Raw genomic sequence first — 9,374 nt, 5'->3', positions numbered from 1 at the left:
AAAAAAGACCAAAGCTTACCGCCCTACAGCCTGATAAGGGACACGTGTCTGTAATGTGCGTGTCGGATAATCTGATATCGTCGTGTTGGTGTTGTTCCCAGATCAGAGGCGGTTTATCGCAGCTTAAGGCTGTGTCCCAATTCAGGGTATGCACGCTTGAAGTACGCATTTCAAGTGCGAGTACGTCACCGCCACGCGACGACGGCTGTCCCAATTCAAAGTGTACTTCAAATGCATACTCCAAATGCGCCGTCGATTTCCCCAAATATCAAGCGTGGTCCGGTGCACGCTTCGTGGTCCCATATATCCCACAATCAATAGCGCGGCGGTGGGTGTGGATAATTTTGCCGCAAAATACGGCAGAAGGGAGCGGCTGAAGAGTGAACTGTCAAAAGTAAGTACTGAATATTATGTCACTTATTTATGTGCGAATGTTTAAGAACATTAAAACATTACTGTTGGTCACATGTCGGCAAAGTTATGTGACATTAGTGATGTTTGTACTTTCAGCGGTAACTTGGTTTAAAAGCCTCTACATCTAAATATATATATAGTCGACCTTAATCTTACAGAGAATGTGATGATTTTATGGATAATTAAAGTCAGTCATATATCCACAAACACAACAAGCTGAAAGTCAGTGATGCTGCTCGGTTTGCAGTCCTGAATATGACGGCACATGTTAATGTTAGCTATGTTATATTGCTGCCTCTGTTCGGTGGTGTCGAGCCAAACGGACTTTAACGTGTGTTTGAACGAGCTGACGGTTCACTCGTTAAGCTGAAAGAAAGATGCTTTAATCACAGGAGTCACACATGTGTCCACTGTACCATCTGGGAACTCTTCTTGTTTAGCACTCGTAATAACACAAACACTAAATCCTCCTTCTCTTGTGCTGTTTTGTAGCAGTGTGTACACCTGAGACTGTCACCTGTCTGTCTGTCCTGCACTCTCTCTCTGTTTCTTTCTCTCTGATTGTGGAATAAAAGTATGAACATGTATTTATAAGTTACACTTGTGTTTGAATCCTGCAGCTTATCACACATTTGATTTCCATGTGTGACAACTGCAAGTGTCCAGAGTGAGGACAGACTGAGGGACCCACTGCTGCACATCATCTGTGAGGCTTTGCACCCCTGATGATGCACCAGGACAAACTCAGCAGTGTGTGAGGAAGAGGAGGAGGAAGAGCCAGCAGCAGCTGACAGATGGAGAGAATAGACAGACTGTTCCCTGTTTGTGAAGGACTGCTAGGAAAGTTTAACATAACTAATTGTCTGTCCTGAATCAGTCTTATTAGGTAATGTTCAAATAATGTTATCATTCCAGTGTTTTCAGTGTGGGAGAAAGTACTCAGGGCCTTCAAGTTACACACTATGAAAGGCAGCAACAAGTTTAATATTCAGAAACCTAAAGTATGTATCAGCAGCAGAATGGAGCTAAAAATAAATGTTTGTTTCAGTTCTATGAAGCTTTGAGTATTTTGGATTAGTAGTACTGCTGTGTTTGTTGCATCAAATCAAATCAAATCAAATCACTTTTATTGTCACATCACATGTGCAGGTACACTGGTACAGTACATGTGAGTGAAATTCTTGTGTGCGAGCTTCACAAGCAACAGAGTTGTGCAAAATACAATAATGTAAAACAAGCAAAATATAAAAATGGCTAATCTAAAAAGTAATAAATATATGTACAATATGTAAAGGTATATACATTACTGAATGTGTATACTAAATATGTTTTTCTACGTGTGTGTGTTTGAGTGTGTATATAGTATGTATATACTATATACACTAAATATGTTTTTCTACGTGTGTGTGTTTGAGTGTGTATATAGTATGTATATACATGTTTTATACATGTTTTACAAATGAAATAAAGTAAACAATAAAATAAGATATATAAAATATACAGAGGTTGGTATGTGCAAAACAGTGGTATTTATATACAGTATGGAGTGCATAATGTTGAAGTTCCAGTAGTGAGGGTGAGGTGTCTATGAAGTGTTCAGCAGTCTGATGGCCTGATGGAAAAAGCTGTCTCTCAGTCTGCTGGTACGGGACCGGATGCTGCAGAACCTCCTTCCTGATGGAAGTAGTCTGAACAGTTTATGGCTGGGGTGACTGGAGTCCTCGATGATCCTCCCCGCTTTCCTCAGGCACCGCTTCCTGTAGATGTCTTGGAGGGAGGGAAGCTCACCTCCAATTATCCGTTCAGCACACCGCACTACTCTCTGGAGAGCTTTGCGGTTGTGAGCGGTGCTGTTGCCGTACCAGGTGGTGATGCATCCAGTGAGGATGCTCTCAATGGCACAGCGATAGAAGGTCCTGAGGATGCGGGGGCTCATGCCGAATCTTTTCAGTCTCCTGAGAAAGAAGAGGTGCTGCTGCGCCTTCTTCACTGTTTTGTTTATGTGTACTGACCACGTAAGATCCTCAGCCAGATGTACACCAAGGAAGCGGAAGCTGCTCACTCTCTCCACAGCGGCGCCGTTGATGGTGATGGGGGTGTGTACTTCTCTGCACCTCCGGAAGTCCACTATCAACTCCTTTGTCTTTGCGACGTTGAGGGTGAGATGGTTGTCTTGACACCAGTGGGTCATATTGCTGTAATTGTTTATGTGCTTTATATATTCTGAGGTAAGTTGATCTATAGTGTTACATCATATTCTATAAGGATGTTATGTGTTTGTATACTTTCTGCCCAGCTTGACCCATTTAGCAGAAGTCAGCCTGTTTAAGGCTCTGATATCTATTCTGTAGGACTTAAAGCAGTTATGACATGGTCTGATTTTCTCACCCAATAAAGGAATATTTAATATATCAGTCTACTCTTCATTCTATCAGAAACAGTTATCACAGCTCGTACATTTTCTTTTTACACATATATGTAAGCATTGAGCCAAATTTAGTAAAGCCAACATATTAAAAGAACAATATTTGTCTCTTATATATAATACATCTATATATACACTGTCAAAGATACTTGTCTTTGAGTGAAGATTTAAGGTGATAGGAAATATAAATAACTGCAACTTGAATCTTTGACCCAGAGTTCAAGCTCACTGCTGTAGTGATATATATATATACATATCATAATAATCTGACAATACGTATAATATTGTCCATATTATATTAACATTACCACAGTGAGATGACTTTAGTCTCATGAACAACATTAGCTAATTATTATTTACTAACTAATCTTGAAATGACTGTTCAGTGCAGAAATGAAGCCCAACTATCATGTTTTACAGTCCTGTGGTCTCAACTAATCAAAGTGATGTCATGACAAAAATGAATGACCAACAAAACATTTTTTCTCCTTCATATCTGTCAAACAGATCTGTATGAAACGTTTCTCGCGGTTAGTATCATGGTTGCTAGGCAACGTGAACGGCGCGACGGAGGCTAGACCGTCCCATTTCACGGGCCTCTCACTTCCGCACTTCCTGTACTTGTAGTACGCACCGTACGTAGTACGCGTAGTGTGCGTACTTCAAGCGTGCGTACCCTGAATTGGGACACAGCTTAAGTACAGGGCGTTTATCAATATGAGTACTTGTGCGTACTTGCGTTCTCGTGTACTCGTGATCAGTAGCGGTTTTAGATACGGGCGACATGGGCGGTTGCCCGGGGCGGCATCGTGGTGGGGGGCGGCATCACGGGCATCGGCAAAAAAAAATGCTCGTACTCATGCTGCCCCGACATCATGCCAGCGCATATTGGGAATGGCATAGGCACCGATCGGTTTTCTATCGCCCATTTGCTGGGAGTAAGGGCGCCCTCCGTTTTCGAGGTGCGCCTGCTGCTTGCGGCACAGGGCGGAGAGGGCGGGGCGGCGGGGGATTCTCTGGGTGGCTGGAGCAGCATCTAATAACCAACTTGCAAAATAAAACAAAATAAAAACAAACCAACAAACACAAAAACAGCAGACATTATGATACAGACTTATAATTTGCACCGATGTTTTTTCGAAATTCTATACGCGAAAAGTGAGCGCGAGAGCCCTCGGTGGGCCTGCTCGCTGCTGAAGTCAAAGTAAACTTTATTGTCATCTCCGCTACATACAGTCCAGTATATAGAGAGACGAGACGACGAGGCTCCAGTTACAGCAGTGCAAGTAAACAAACCAGGGCTCGCAAAATTTCAAAATCCCTGGTAGCCCTTCGGGCAGGCACTCTTCAGTTTTTGGTAGCCCAAAATAAATTTAAGTAGCCCGAATAAAAAAAAAGAGGACAATTTTTTGATTGATGTTTTGTTTCCTTTGTTTCCTATACTTTAATGTATAATATTGTAAAGGAAACAAAACATCAATCTAAAAATATTTAAAACACAAATTACAACAGCAATTTCAACCATCAACTCAAATATTTGGTTCTAATTGAACAGAAATTTCTATGAACTTGCAAGAACTGTGTACAACATGAATCAGTCTGTGTCAGATCCTGAATTTGAAATTTCCACTGAAATCACGGGTAAGAGGCAAGTGGAACCAAGATCTAGGACATTTGCTTTTTGAAGTTTGCAAAGACTGCTACATTTTGCCAGTGGTAGTTCACTCTTTGCAACATAGCACGCGGTTCTAAACAGCTTTTTCAGGACTTCTTGTTATGCTTGGTTTACTTTTAGTATCTTTTTTGCAATTGGTGTTTGTTCTGGGAAAGATACTGCAGACTGAGCAATAATGTATTTCTTGCATTTCTCATGGGTTCTGATGGGGTCTTTCTTAAAATGACTGGTCCCAGTAACAAAGGCGCTTGTCGACTCAGAAATCGAGGGAAACTCACAACACACCCGGCAGAACATTATGTTATTTAGCTCGTCATATTCCAGCCACATAAATTCTTTTGTCCATGAAACCAAAAAAGCTGTGCTTTCTTTTTCCCTCATTGTCTGATTTGTCATAACTTTTCCGTTTTGTGGTCGGCTTTTCTTTGGCTGCCCCTTCTTCACCCTGACCTGTCTTGTTTGGCTCTGCAGAACTAAAATACCTGCGTAAATCCATCTGCTTTTACACACGTACTTACATAACGATCAGCAATTCTCTGCGCAATCAACCTCTATCACATGTTTAAGCTTACTGCAGGAGATTTCACTTGCCATGTTTGATAGTAAGCTAACGATTGATAAGACGATGTCAGAGGAATTGGTGCGCAATTAATCTGTGACTTACCAATTAGTGCTGCCGCTCTCTACACACAGTTTGCGCTATCGCAAAGTGACGCAAAGTGAAAGTGAAAGCAAAAAACAAGCGCAAATTCAAACGCGATTTCAATGTGTCACATATTGACAGTGGCTCATCGATGCCGATGACATAATTACTCAGCTACATTTGTGAAAGAATGCAAAAGCATTGACATATCTTTCATTCCTATGATAGCCCGACGGGCAGGGCTGAGATGGATTTTGGTAGCCCGACTGGAAAAATCGCTAGCCCCGGGACGTCGGGCTAGCGATTTTGCGAGCCCTGCAAACAATAAATATAAGAAGAGTAAGAAAATAAATATACACTTTAGGACCAGGGGTAAAGGGATCAATAACAATTTAAAATGTATATTTTATATTTTGTTGATTTAAAGTCTCACACACAATCCGTTTTTAAAGTTTAAAAAAAGAGAAAAGAAGAGGAGGAGTTTAGCGACTTCCACAGTCGCTAGAGGCCGGGGATGGAGCCTGCCTATTTGCCTGACGCGCTGTCAACTTTACGCAGTAATGCGAGAGGATGAATTGCTTGCTTGTTTATTAAAGTGCTTGAAAAGTTTACAGAGCAATGTGATCGGCTCGCGATTCAAACTCTTAAAACATCACAGCTCTAATGCAACAAGGGGAAACTCGTTGTGCTGCGGTCAACAAAAACTACGGCTACCCAGCCCTCCTCTCTGTCAAAATCAAACCAGTGAAAGACAGACTGACAACGTCCTCTTAATGTCACCGCTAGCACCCACGTGACTACACATCACCATAGCAACCAAACAAATGAAAACCCAGTGATCATTAAAATTCAATACATTTAATTATGGCTCCTACAAGGAGAAACGAGCAAAAGATACAGGTAAGCAGATGTGTCATTGGATAATGGCAGGTCATGTATCCTGAAACATTAAGAATCAGAATACTTTCTTAATCCCTAAGGAAATTATGTGGGTTACAGTTCCTCCAAGAAGAAATGGTAAAAATAGTAACAGTAAGAGACTAAACTCCAAACAATATATACAATAATATAATATTAATTAGTCAGTTTGTTGATTGTTGATTTGTCCTGTTCTCATTGTATGACGAATTATGATGTCTGTTTGGTAGCCGTTTGCATACTCTCTCTCTCTTCATATATAGGGTCATATATGTGTGTGTGCGTGTGTGTGTGTGTGTGGGGGGGGGGGGCAGAGGGCGTATTCGCCCGGGGCGCCAAACAGGCTAGGACCGCCACTGCTCGTGATACGTCATCAGTCGGAGACCAAGTACTGTTCCAATTCGAAGTACGCATCACGCCGAGAACGCGAAAAAGTCCCGGATGTGTTCTCGATCCGCCCGTTTTACCGAGCATGCATCGGTGTAGACTTGGGACAGCTAAATATCCCAGAATGCATTTCGTCCAAAACTCAACAGCAGACTCCCGGCACATCGTTTCCAACCCCCCCCCCCCCAAACCGCTCGCGGACTTCTCACTACTCAGGTTAAAGAAACCCCAGCAGCTGTCTATAGTATTGAGTGTCCACTAGAATAGAAATAAAAGCGTTCTAACATCTCACCTGCTTGTTTTTATTAAGGTATGTACACGTATGTACATGTACTCTATTTTTATTAATAGAGGTTTCACTACTGAGGTTAACAATGATATATAAGTCACTTAGATCACTTCTAAATGTTAATGTTTGGTTTATTTCAGTGTTTTATTTGTTCCTGAGTAAACTGGTTTGGCTGTGATTAAAGTTAAGCTTCATAACATGTTACTTACAGTTAAATTAAGAGGGGACGGCAGTAAAAACTCCGGACCTGTGACATCATCACGTACGCTGGTGTTCCGACTGTACAAATCACGAGTCCGTGCTCGCGTACTTGAGAATTGAGAAACGGCCCACGAGTCCGTGCTCGCGTTCTCGGCGGGTACGTACTCACCGAGAACGCGAGTACGTACTCGCGTACTTGGGCATTGATAAACGGCCACAGTTTTTTGTTTTACGGCGGTTTTTCCCGAAGTCGCGAAAGTATGATGTCAGAACATTCTGATTGGTCACTTGCAATGAACAACATTTAGTATGACGATCTGGGAACAACACCAACACGATGATATCAGATCGTGCATAATGTGTTTGTGAAATGACTAAATGTTATTGACTGAGCAGATAATGAACAACTGAGTTCTAGCAGCTGCAGTTTCAGCGCGCTAACACACACACCTTCCTGTTATCACTTCAAGTAGAAATGAGGCTGTAGAGGTTTGGTGCATGCAGAAAAACAGCTGCAGGGACAATGAAAAGACTTTTCTGCTCCAACTTCTCCCAGCATGCTGAGCTAATGATTAGTTGGTGTTTTTCTCCAAACACTCTCTCACTCTTCTCTCAACGTGTTCACAATAAACTGTGAACAGACACCGAGGAGAGCAGCAGAAGACCTCATTCAGGAGCTAAACTCAACATGAACTGAACTCACAGTAAAGTTAGCTCGGTGCTTACCTTTAGATGAGCCCACAAACCGAGAGAAACTCCGTGATGAAGCTGGAACTCTTTCCAAACACAGCAAACAGATCAGGGAGCAGAGACCCACGTGGTTCACGCTGATCTCAGCTACGATCCAGGAGACAAGGGTGGGCAGATCGATGCAGATATCGATCCAAACGTTGGTAGTGGTATATGATCGATACTTTAGTTCGTTTCTCTCCTCTAAGTTCAATGCTTTACTCCCGTTTCACGTGTAAGCAGTGTCACTACCAACTAATCGGTACCCCGCATGCGCGAAAGGTGTCTACTTCCGGTCGAAGCGTTTTACGATAGTTGCGGGTCAGAGTTTCTGTTGTTAACAATAATAAGTTCCTCTTAAAATGTTTCCAGTAATGAAACATTTCAATATAATTTAGACAAAAAACGAAAAATAAAAAGATAGTTACGGATCAGGACTCCCCGATCCTTACTGCGCATGTGCAGATGTTTTCTTCTGCTGCTTCTTCTTCTGTTTCGTTTAATGGCAGTTTACTCCCAGTGTACGAGGATACCGCACCCTGCTGACCGACCGAATGATCCGTATTGTAAACTGAATTAGCGTCATTACAAATGCGTGTAAAATTTGATTTAGTGATAGTCGAGTGTGTTTATGCTCGTCTGTGTGGAGAGGATTGATTGGAATAGTGATGATGATGTCCACTCCTCACTGTCAGTTGTCAGTAAACACTTTATCTGGCTCATGAATTTTCACGTGACATATTACAATTTTTATTTATATACACAATAGACTATATTTTGATATGAAAGCTGAAAATGCACCATCATAATACAGCAGATATTTTTAATTTTTACTACATATTCTAGGAATGTTTTTCTAATAATAAAATATGATATATTCTTGCACTAAAGACAATGTGGCTCATCACCTAAAATCGTTTTACTTTCTATTTTTGTATTAGATTTTTTGGTTTGCCACTTTGTCTTGAATTAACTTTCTTCTTTGTAACCACAAAATTAACAGTGTTGCAAAATTAATGTTTGACAATATTTTTAAATGGGTATTCTTAGGTTAACCATTTGTTAAATTGAGATTTGACTACACTCATTTGTATATATCCATATCAAATTACACAGGACTACTTTATAATTTTGACAGGTTTACTGTAACAATCCTGAAAACAAACAACATATTTCAAGAACATGAACAACAGATACAGGTAGATTTATTTCATAAATGTAATTTAAGGAACTAAATTAAACAACATTAAACAAAACACAGCTCATTATGACTTCTTGGCTAGCACGCAGTAACAAAGAACTCCACCGAGGCCAGGCCACAGAGGGCAAAAGAAATTAAACAAACAATAAAAAGAAATCGGTGATAACCAATAACACAAGAGTTAGCAAAAACTGTCACAAATGAAAACGGGTATCAGAACATGAACCAACATGTGGGGGAACCACAAATGGGGAACCCTGTCACTAAAACCTGTGTGTGTGTGTAGGTGTGTAGGTGAACAGTGCAAACACATTAGTTGTTCAGTTGCATGCAAATGTGGCTGCAGTAGCCTGGGTGCATCTCCTCCGAATAAAATGCCCGTAGTTGTCCTCTTTTACCTGTTCCAACATATCCTGTAATACAAAAAAACAAAAATAAAATAGAGAGAAGAATTGGCTCCAAGGTATGGTTTTCATCATGTCATGCACCAGT

At 41.1% G+C, this 9,374-nt stretch overlaps 1 long non-coding RNA gene across 1 annotated transcript in view; it reads right to left on the bottom strand.

The window, feature by feature from the left end:
• LOC134634813 (uncharacterized) overlaps nt 1–7,937 on the bottom strand; it is a 22,308-nt gene extending 14,371 nt beyond the window's left edge. The window contains exon 1 of the long non-coding RNA XR_010573802.1: nt 7,679–7,937. This is a non-coding gene — a long non-coding RNA (uncharacterized LOC134634813). The remainder of the gene's footprint in view (nt 1–7,678) is intronic.
• Between the last annotated feature and the right edge of the window lie 1,437 nt (nt 7,938–9,374).

Source organism: Pelmatolapia mariae, linkage group LG9 (genome assembly GCF_036321145.2).
Source record: "Pelmatolapia mariae isolate MD_Pm_ZW linkage group LG9, Pm_UMD_F_2, whole genome shotgun sequence".
NCBI lineage: Eukaryota > Metazoa > Chordata > Actinopteri > Cichliformes > Cichlidae > Pelmatolapia > Pelmatolapia mariae.
The sequence above is the reverse complement of the archived record's forward strand: the minus strand, read 5'-3'. Positions and strand labels throughout refer to the sequence as shown.